The sequence below is a fragment of the Phaseolus vulgaris genome, chromosome 5 (genome assembly GCF_000499845.2).
Source record: "Phaseolus vulgaris cultivar G19833 chromosome 5, P. vulgaris v2.0, whole genome shotgun sequence".
Taxonomy (NCBI): domain Eukaryota; kingdom Viridiplantae; phylum Streptophyta; class Magnoliopsida; order Fabales; family Fabaceae; genus Phaseolus; species Phaseolus vulgaris.
Genome location: NC_023755.2, coordinates 33966468 through 33978598, shown reverse-complemented (window position 1 = coordinate 33978598; position 12131 = coordinate 33966468). Strand labels below are relative to the sequence as shown.

Sequence of the window (12131 nt, the reverse complement as noted above, 5' to 3'; positions counted from 1 at the left end):
TGATATATTAAAAAATTGTATATGAAGTTTTTCAAGTTTATATACATTATTGAGTGATTGCAGTCAACAATAAGATATTATTTTAATATTTAAATTTTATGTATACTTTTCTTAAATAAACTAAATTAAAGAAATAATTTAACAACATTATTATTTAGTTCATATAATTTTAAATAATTATTACATATATATTTTTATTTTAAAATAATAATTATATTTTTTTATGGAAAAAAATTTCAACAAATTGCAAATTGAGTTGTGAACTTCAATTTAAATAAAATATGATTTTGACTATAAAATATTATTTATATAATTTTTTTCTGCATTTTGACAATTTCATAATTAAATTGCATCATTTATGTGAATTTGCCATTAGTTGAGTGGTCTACTATCAAACCAAGCATTAGGGAGTACCAGGTAGATTTGCCCCCTGTTTGCTTCCATGGATGTACTGTTCAAGAGGAAGGATGTGAGTGGATATCCATGGTTTGGATCAAGGGATGTGCAGGGAAGTGAAGGAGAGGATATACCTGTGAACAGTAAATATCCTCTCCCCTCAAAATGAAGAGATGTAGAAGGAAAGCCATGTCAGCATCCCTTATTTCCAAATTTACCCTCATTTGAATGTATCACAATGCTTCATTGGAATGTATTAGTATTTTAAAAAATTTATTGTACTATGTTTAAAATATATATATATATAATATTTAAAATGAAGAAATAAATCATAATAAATTTTAAGGAAGTTTTAAGTTTGTTTATTATTTTATAAAATATTATAAATCAGTGTAAAAAAAATATAATTAAATAAAATATTTCATTTATATATTAGTTATTAGAGTAGATCATGTGATACCTATTTTTCAAGTTCTAATCAGATATTTTATTAAATGTGGTTGAATTTAGTTTTTTTTTAAAGAAAAAAATATACTATATCTAATTAAAATTGAAAATATTACCTGGGTTGGATCATGGTCATCACCAAAAGTTATACTAAACATTTTTCATTTTATTTTATACTAAATATTTTATTTGTTTAATACAAAAAAAATCCCTAAAAACAATCCATCACTTAAAATAATTTTATTCTAACTTAAATTATTCATTAGAAACTGAAAATATAATTAATATATTTTCACGTATTTTTACATAATTTATTGATAAAAACTACACTTTATTATAAATATTAGTTATTAAATAAATTTAACTAACACAAATATTTAATAAAGATAATAATAATAATTAATTATTGAACTATATCGGATTATACTACTAATACGTTTTTATCCTTATTTTTTATGAAATCCTTTTCTATGATTAATTAAGTTATATTTTTGTTATGTTGTATTTTTTAGATTGCTTTATTGTGAAGTTTTTTAATATTAAAAAATAGTAATTTTTTATTTATATAAGATGTGATTTATTTTTTAATTTTATAGTATATGTTTAATATTTAAAGAAATTATTTGAAATTCTGTTTTTATTTTTTTGTTATGTTTATATTAATATATTTCTATATATAGTTATTATGTTTATGAATTATAATTTATTTTATTATAATTTTTTATGAAATTTTTTTTATTGTTAATTACATTCTATTTATGTTGTTGTAGTATTTTTTATTTTTCATTTCTAGAGGGTTTTTAATATTAAAAAATAATATCTTTTTATTTATATAAGATTTGATTTATTTTTCAATTTTATTACTTGAAGTTCTGTTTTTATTTAATTTGTTGAATACATATTTTTTTTTCTAATTATAATTTTTATATTATACATATTTACCTTTAACATATATTTTTTTAATTATAATTTTTAAATTTACGAAATGTGTGAAAGTTTTTCATTTTTAAACAAAAAAACTTATTTTATTATTAATTTTTTTAATAGGCAAGGGTTAATCTGTAAAGTAACAATTCACACCTTTAAACAAAATTAAAATTTCATCATAACCATCACATCACTCACAAACTCTCATAAACTTTCCTCACACATCCACCCTAACATACCCCAATCCAAACACTCTCACTTTCTTCACACTTTCCTCACACATCCACTCCCTCAAATCCTCACACATCCCCTCCTCAATCCAAACAGAGCCTTGATGTCAACGTTAATAATTACTACTCTTTGACATATTCTTTTTAAAGAAAACATAACATGTGGGTGTGGGTTTGTTCTCAGATCATCAACTAGTTTGCGGATTTTTTTTTTATCAGCTAGTTCGTGAAAATATAATTTAAATAAAATGTAAAATTTATTTTACTACTTTTATTCATTTTTATTTTTCTATCTTTTATTATGTTATATTAAATCAATAAAATTTATACATTTGAAAAATCATAAGCACTTTATGACTTTTTTTCTCCTTTTAACACTATTTTTATTTTTATTTCTTATTTAACACTGTTTTTTCTCATGGTTTTATTTTTTATTTAAAAAAAAAAACGTTTTAGAATATGGTTTTTGAGGATGGTGCTTTTAGAATTTTTTATTTCTTTATCTAGAGTAAATGAAAAAGAAAAAAAGAAATATAAAATAGAATAAAAATAAATTTAAAAAACCAATAAAATAATTAAACTTTTATATGTTGTTGTAAAGTTTGATTTTTTTTTCTTCATTTTAAAAGAAAAATTAAACTATACATTTTAAATTTATTATTTTTATTTTTATTTTGTAAAAACTCATTTCTTTTTTCAATAATTATATTTCTAACTATTTAAAACATTAAAAATCACCAATACAATAATATTTTTAATGCATTCAAAATTTTATTTTTTTAATTTATTAATTCTTTTTAAAATTTATTTTATTTTATTTTATTAGTTGTTAAATTTATTTTTATTCTATTTTATATTTATTTTTTTCTTCTCCATTCACTCTAGATAAAGAAATAAAAAATTCTAAAAACACCATTATGAAAAATCTTTTTTTCAAAATAAAAAATAAAATCATGAATGATATTAAATAAAAACTAAAAAACAAAAGAACACTAAATAGAAAAATAAAAAAAATACTAAATATAAAAATAAAATTAAAAATAGTGATATATGAGAAAAAAAAAAGTCTCAATTTGTTTCTTACTGCACGTGAATAATGTTTACTTGTTGAACATGTGGGCAGGCATAACTGGTGACTAAGTCTATATAAGTCTACCTCAGTAACTGCTGAGGTCTATCTCACTCGTCATTCCCATGTTTATATATATATATATATATATATATATATATATATATATATATATATATATATATATATACTGTAATAAAAAGTTAATATAATAAAAAAACAATTATGAAGTGGGAGATATAGTTATAAAAGTAAAATACAATCTGAAAATGTTTGCGTCAAATCTTTTATCTTTAGGGTTTAGTTATAGATTATAAATATTTTTTAATTTTTAGTTTTAATCAACTCAAGTAAAATTATCTTCTGTATAAATAATTGTATTCTATATTTAAAAATGGACTATATCAACTTTCAAAAGAAAATAACTTTATTTTATTTATTAAAATAGGAAGAAATGTAGAAAGATAAATATTTTTATAATGTCTCGAAAATGAAAAAGACAAACGAACGGCAAGAAAGAAATATATGCACATAAGAAATAAAGAAAGTTGTATTTATTTGTGAAATGGACGTTAATAGATGATCGGTACAGGTCTTTTACATTATTTTATTCATCTTTTAAGTTTATAATTTAGTATAGATAAGTATTTGTAAATTAACACATACACGTTTAATGTATTCATAGAAAAAAGTTGAATCTGAAGAGTCTCATAATAAATTATTGGTACAGTTTTTTATTGTTGGTACAGTCTTTTGTTGTTGGTACAATTTTTTATTGGTTGAAATTGAAACCTTGACTGAACATTTTAAATATGATGTGACATCAAGAACGGAGTTGAAACCTTGACTGAACATTTTACATTAAATAATGTTGTTTAAGAAATTTTATATAAATGTTAATTTTTTTAAGTTTTAAAAAAAAAATGTTTTAATATTAAAACGAGGATCAGTAATAGAACTTATAAGATCAAATTAATAACTCATATTAGCAATATAATATTATTTAATTTTTTGTGTTTCCTAAAAGTTATACTATAGACCAAGAACAAACTTTCAATATCTGAACTCATATTTGCATCTGTTCCTCACAAAGCCCTCACCATGTGTGTTGTAGTTGCTTTTCTTATAGTGATCTTGAATCATCTTTCACTGAAGGGCACAGATTCCAACTTGAATTACTTATCATTGTGCCAATAAAGAACAGAAACCTGGGCATAAAACTTCATCCATTACAATCCCCCAGTATGTGGCCTCCAGCATCATCCTATTTGTGTTAATCAACTCCCCCCTCAAACACCTGTTTGTTCTTGTTCTTCACTTGCCTAAACTCCACTCTACACCAAATCACCTTTCATTTTTGTTCCTCCACTTTATTTGCAAAGGTAAGAGTTTGTTGACAAAATTTCGCAACTAGATCACAAGGCAAAGAAGTCTTCAGATTTAACCACTCATAACAAGTATACATAATTGTGAGACTTCTTGATAAGTAAAGAATATGTGATAGGAAAAAGTTGTTCTAGGATATCCTCTCACATACCTTGACAACCTAGATTCACTTTTGTTAGAAAAAAATATGTTTATGGTGTCATGGTTCTAATTAAAAAAAATTCTACCAAAATCATATGACATATGCAATGATTCATAATTTTTTCATCTAATAACTCTAAAGATTTGCGTTGTTTGTAGTTATTTTCTTTTTCTTAGTTTTTTTTTTCTTGTACGGGTTGGGAAGGTCTCATTTTTAATGTTACTTAGATGTCTAGGCGTTGCTGCTAGATAGGTCTTGGCTATCGTCTTCGATTAGAATGGGGATATCTGCAAAAGGTTTTCCGACGTTTAAGTTAATACTTGGTATTCAGTGGTTATAAGGGTATTAAATGTGTACATTGGCTTGATGTTGATCAACATATTTACATATATGTGTTGGGCCCTCATAGTGATGAACCTAAATTAACACGGATCCCACAATTAATCTCTGCATTAGTTTGACATCAAATACAAATTCTTTGCAAAACCTATGTTTGTGGCTTTGTTCTGGGTTACTGAGATGTTCTCGTCCCTGGTAGTCCTGATCTGCATGTACAGGAGTTTCTCGACCATATCGATGCATTGCCAAAATCATCTCGACAACACATTACAAATTTTATTAACAATAATATTTTTTTTGAGTGGGTTCTTTTAGGTGATAGTGTTACATATATGTATGATTGTGTTTTGGGGAACACACTAACATGATTTTTACCAGTTTCCTTCATTGAATTTCTTCATGGTGATAACATTACAGGTGCCTAGTCAAACTAATCCCATGCTGACAAGTTTGGTGCAACTTAAAATAAGAAGCCAAGAGGTATTACTAAAATCAAATGATTCATTGAGAACATTGAAGTTGATTGACACCATTCAAAGACTAGGAATTAAGCACCATTTCAAAGAAGAGATTAACTTACAACTTGGAAGAGTAGGAGATTGTAACAATGTTCAAGACCTCTTTGCCACAACTCTTCAATTTCACTTGCTGAGACATAAAGATTGGTCTACATCTTCATGTACACTTATTATTTGCCCTACATTTGTTAAACTTATTTAAGTGCTTTATTCTTTTTTTAAAGCATGAGAAAATTTGTGCTTCTATCTTCCAAGAAAGATATTGTTTGAATATTAAAGACTATTCAAAAGCCAATTTTCATGAATTATAATATCATTTTGTTTTCATCAATACCTAGCTACCTAATTGTTGTTACACAAACATACTAATTTGATCATGTATTGCTTATTAGATGCAGATGTTTTCAATAAGTTTTTGGACAAAAGTGGAAATTTCGAGGAATCGGTCACCGGAGACATTTAGGGCATGTTAAGTTTGTACGAGGCATCATATTTTGGTGCACAAGGTGAATAAGTACTACATCATGTCTTGGAGTTCTCAAGGGCTCATCTGCACCAGTCAGTCACTACCACTCCTAAGTCTTAAAGTAGGAATAGTAGTTGTTGAAGCCTTAAAACTTCCAAGACACCAAAGAATGAGTAGGTTGGGAGCAAAAAATTACATGGTACAATATAACAAAGAAAAGAGCCAAATTCCTGCTCTTCTAGAATTTGCAAGGCTAGAGTATGACACAGTTCAATCGATGCACTAGAATGAATTAGTAGATATCTCAAGGTAATTTTGTGTTCCACCCAATGATAATAACAAAAAATTGAACCAAGATTGAGATTGTTTTCAAATCGAGATGAAAGATGGTCTTAAATATATATCAATATACGTCTAATCTACATCAAAATATTTTATCAAATGTAAGATGATTTAATTTATGCAAAACCAACACAAATCATGTCATCATATGGAACTCCATGTTTGATGACCCGCAAACATGAGTTAAAACTACAAGAGAATAACAAACAATCTACAAATTATTTTTAATTTTCAAAACATTTATGTTGAAAAGAATTCATTTTTACAACGTAACATGTTTCAAATGAAAATTGGTTGTGTAGCTTAATGTTAAATTTGTCCTTAGTTTTATTCTTACCATTTTCAATTTATTGTTGTATGACATGATTTAAATATGCAACATAAGACTGCTTCTTTGATTTAGTTAGGTGGTGGAAAAACATGGGACTTATCGAAAGACTTGGGTTTGGAAGAGATGGACCAAGAGAGTGCTTCCTCTAGATGTTGGGAGTATTTCCAGAACCATGTTATTCAAATTGTCGTATTGAACTTGCGAAAGCTATTTGCATTTTGCAAGTTCTTGATGATATGTTCGACACTTATGGAACATTAGATGAACTTATTCTTTTCAACGAGGCAGTACAAAGGTTTGTATCTAGAGTTTTTTTCAATCAAACTTAACTAGCCAAATTAATAATCAAAATGTGAAACTATCGCTGTTTACAGGTGGGATCTTGATGCAATGGGGAAACTACCTGAATATATGAAGATATGTTACATGACCTTGTATAACGTCACCCATGAGATTTCATACAAAATTCAAAAGGATCATGGGCAAACTGTTGTTGCTTGTTTGAAAAAAACAGTAAGATTATACCATCGTCCTTTTAAATTGAAACATTGATGAAAATAAAGGTAAAAGTACGAGGTTAATGAGAGAATGGTGTTTAATTGTTGCAGTGGATAGACTTACTAGAAGCTTATCTAATAGAAGCAAAATGGTTCAACAACAAATATGTTCCTGCTTTTGGGGAATATTTGGATAATGGGGTGATTTCTTCAGGATCATGTTTGGCCTTGGTACATGCAACTTTCCTCATCGTGGATGACCTCTCAAAAGAAACCATTTCCATGATGAGTCCATATCCAAGACTCTTCTCTTGTTCTGGAGAAATTCTTAGGCATTGGGACGACTTAGGAACCTCCAAGGTATCCCACTCTATATTCACTTGTAATTATGCTAAATTTTTAAATTATATTATTGTTATATTCAAACATGAAACTAGAGAACAAGATGAGAAGTGAATGATGTTTCCTTTCTAGGATGAACAAAAGAGAGGTGATAATGCTTGTAGCATACAATGTCTCATGAAAGAAAATGATATCTTCGATGAAACTTTTGCTAGAAAGCATATAAGGCGAGTCCTGGGAAACTTATCACCTGAGCTAAGTGGTCTAGTTATGGCCACGACCACTCTACCTTTCACTATTACGAAGACTTCTCTCAACATGGCTAAAACTTCTCAATTTATTTATCAACATCCCAAACCATGCCTACAGTTAATGATATAGTGAAAGTATTACTTTTTGCACCTTCTTCCAAATCCGAAGAAGAAAGTGATACCAATTATATTGTATGATTCAAATTTTAAAAAATTACAATTTTTTTTAGTGATGAGTCGACTCACCTAAAATATGCTAATAAATATAAACCCTAAATCCTAATAAATATAAAGTTGCACATTAAATAAGAAAGATATACCATTAGTACGCTCCTTATAATATATTTTATTATTTATTAAAATTTATTGAACACTATAAATACAAGAGAATAAAAAAAAATATAAGAATGACTCACTAGAAATTAAATTCTATGCAAAAGTTATCGAAAGAAGAAATGTTATAATAAAATTATATAAAATATTAAATATAAAGTCGGTGTAAAATATGAAATTAAATGTTAATAAATATATATAAAAAAAATAGAAATTCAATTCAGCTCTTGTGCAGTAAAAATCGTGTGCGATTGGAGTAACAACTCGACAATGAAAGAAGAAAAAACAATATTAATAACGAAGAGAGAATTATTCCTAACATTAATGTTAAAAAAAACATATATAAAAGAAACTCTTTAAATATAATAGAAACTCTTTAAAAGCTTCTCTCAAAACTAGTAATTATGAGTACTAGCATAACGCTGATAAAAAAAAAAAATACTGGCATAATCATGCTAATTTTAAATTTTAAATTAATTTATAGTGTAACAATATTTTTATTTTTTTACATTTTCATTTGATTAAAAGTTATTATCAAAATTAAACGCTTCATATGGAATTTTTTATTTATTTATAAGAAAATGATCATTAACTTACATTTACACTTCAAATGTGTATTAAAATTAAATTAATAAATTATATTTTTCTCATAAAAAATAAATAAATATATATATATATATGAACGTGAATATTGCTACAACTTTATTTGGTGGATGAATATTGTTTTTTCACATTGTATAAATAATATCTTTTATGCATAATTTTGTACCAATGGTAAATGAGTATCAAATTAAATAAATTAATAAGTTGGATATTGTACTGGATCAGAGCGCTCAGAGCTCAGTGCTTGGTGGTCGGACCTCAGCACCTGTCATAAACAGATCAATTCGGCTCTTGGGCCAAGTTGGCGGGTCATGTGATTGGGCCACAAATGTATATATTAGTCCCTTCTTTCGTATAACCTTTCATGCATAAGGCCTAGGCGGATAGCGAGGGGTAGTAATGGACCTAGGGGTGTGCTTAGTGCACATGGGGTCTAGTTTAAGTAAATACTTTCTTTTAAACCTAAGCCCGTGTGTGCTAGGACATGTAAGGGTTAGGTTGCATGCATGATGAAGAGGAGTGTAGTGACAAGTTGAGGGTGCCTATGTAAACAGACTGGACCCTTGATGTTGGTACATGAGTTGGTACCCTGGTAGTTATTCTGTTATTATTTTATGCACTCCCTGGAGGAAAGATTCCATAATATCTCAATGTGCTTTGTTCTTGAATGTTGAATCTGATTTTTTTCACTTTCTTTCGAAAACATATCTTTTTCAAAAGAACTTGAATCAAGCAACCTTGGATCATAACTATGAGCGAATTAACAAATTCAAACTACAAAACACACACACACACACACACACACACAAGCAGCAACAGAGTCTTTAAGCAATCCACTTGGATTTGGAAACATCAAAGCCTATGGTCAACATCTTATACTTGATAATTCATTTGTTCCTTGTGGATTCCATATTCGTTCTTAGGGACACATTATTACTTCATACGCAGTACACTTGTTGTAAAAGAGTCATCAGGAACCTTTGCACCCCTTAAAAACTCACATAAACTCTTGTTCTCTTATTTAGACAACGTGTGAAATGTTGGAGGCAAGTATGTCCTTTTACCATGAGACTATAGAGTTAATTGTTGTCTTATACCCATTTCAACCATGTCCAAACTACCATTAACACCTTTTTTGTCTTGCCTTGAATATTGAGGAGTGTTCTGATAATACTATCACACACATTTTTCTCTAGACGCATGACATCTATACAATGCTGAGCACACTAAGCATCATCCAATATGAGAGATCAAAGAAGATGAATCTTTTCTTCCATGTGTTTTTTGTTGTGACTTGCTTTTGCAACTTACTAGTACAACTTGAATGTCCTTCACACATTCATATACTTGTGACCAACTTAAAGTCGTCGAGCTAATTCATTCTCTTGACAACCATTAAATGTTTTCTTTAATTTACCAAAGGGATGGTTCGAACTAAGAAATCTTCAATGTTCAAGGTACACGTTTTCCTTCCATGTTTTAGTCGATAGTAACATGTGTCTTCTTCACATATATGGTATGCTTTGTGGCCCATGGTGTTGTACCCACCCAAATTACCATATGATAGAAAGTCATTGATTGTACAAAATAACACAAAATGGAATGCAAAGAGTCACTTGTGTACCCGTCAAAGACATCAACGCTTACTTCCCATAACATTTTCAAATCTTCAACTAATAAGCTTAAATAAACATCATTGTTGTTTCCTGATTGTCTTGGACCTGAGATTATCAAAGATCACATTATGTATTTGTGTTTCATGCACAACCATGATGATAAGTTATAAATCACTACCAACACATGTCATGTACTATGTTTATTACTCAAGTTATCATATGGGTTTATTCCATCTGTAGCAAGTGCAAACCTTAACATACCATCTTTTTTATGTCCATATGCATGCGATCTAATCAATTTTGCATCATTTGCATTAGTGAACAATCGTTTCAACCTTAGAATTATAGGAAAATACCACAACACCTTTGTAGGAACATCCTTTTTTAACATCATATTCAGAGTCACCATCTTTCTTCTTGTATCGTGATACCCCACATTGTGGACATTGATGTAACTTTTCATATTCCTTCTTGTAAATCACACAATCGTCTATGCATGAATATTTTTACACTGCATATCCATTGGACACAATATTTTCTTCGCATCATAATTAGATGTTGGCATCATGTTACCTTCAGGAAGCATGCCACTTCGTAACTCAAGAAATTATGAGAATTTTTTATAAGTTCACCAATTTTTTGCCTTCACATTGAACAATTTTAATATCCTCAACAATCTAGTTCCTCTCTCATTTGTAGAGAAAGTCGAGTAAAGGGGAGCAAAACCACGAAGACCACGTGCGTGTTACTGAAATACCCTTCGTTACACCATGCATGCATGTGAAATTCGAGGCATTGAGACATGTAAGAGTTGTAAGAGGAATCGATGCATCAAAGGAAGGATTTTTGGAAAACGTGGAAACTTGGATCTAGAAGTTGGAGGTGAGTGAAATCGATTATCATGCATACATAGAAAGAAGAATCGATTTTAAAGTTCTAAAATTGTTGAAAATCGATTAGCATGCACCTTATACAAAGGAAGAATCGGTTTTAGGGGTTTTTTGGCGTTGAAAATCAATTTTCATGCACCTTATACAAAAGGAAGAACCGATTTAGGATTTTTGTTAATGTTGAAAATCGATTTTCATGCACTTTATATATTTCATATTTTTATTTAAATAAACATTAAATATTTAGGATTTGTATTTATTTAATATTTTGAATGTTTTAAGAATTTAATATATTTCATATTTTTATTTAAATAGGACATTAAATATTTATAATTTTTATTTATTTAAGATTTTAAATATTTTAAAAAGTTTACATATTTTAAATTTTTATTTAAATAAAACTTTAAATGTTTAGAATTTGTATTTGTTTAAGATCTTAAATATCGAATTTTTTTATATATTTTGAATTTTTATTTCAATATGCCATTGAATGTTTATGATTTGTATACATTTAAATCTTTTATTAATTTAAAAAATAAAATTTTAATCACTTATCACATCACTTATAAACTTATACTTATGAAAGATTTTCATGTTCTAAAAAACTTGTGTATTTTTTTAAATAATTATTCAGTGATATTGAAAATAATTACAAAGTTTTAATTAAATTGTTTATTTTAAATAATTATTCTAATAAGTGTTGTTACACTACAAGAAAATTATCAAATAGAAACCAATTTTTAGAAACCAAAATAATTAGTTGTAATAGTAATTAAATTAGAAACCATTTTAGAAACTAAAACAAAAATTGGTTTCTAAATTAGTTTCTATTATTTTCTATTATTGTTAAATAGTTTATAAATTGGTATCTAATTAGCAACCAAGGTTTTATCTACCAATTATTTAGTTTCTAAATTTAGTCTCTCTAAAACCTTGGTTGCTAATTAGAGACCAATTTAGAAACTATTAACAATAATAGAAAATAATATAAACTAATTTAGAAACC

At 27.4% G+C, this 12131-nt stretch overlaps 1 pseudogene; it reads left to right on the top strand.

Annotated features, from left to right (window-relative positions):
• Positions 1-5335: 5335 nt before the first annotated feature.
• Positions 5336-7881, top strand: LOC137834357 (probable terpene synthase 11; annotated as a pseudogene).
• The last annotated feature ends 4250 nt before the right edge of the window (positions 7882-12131 follow it).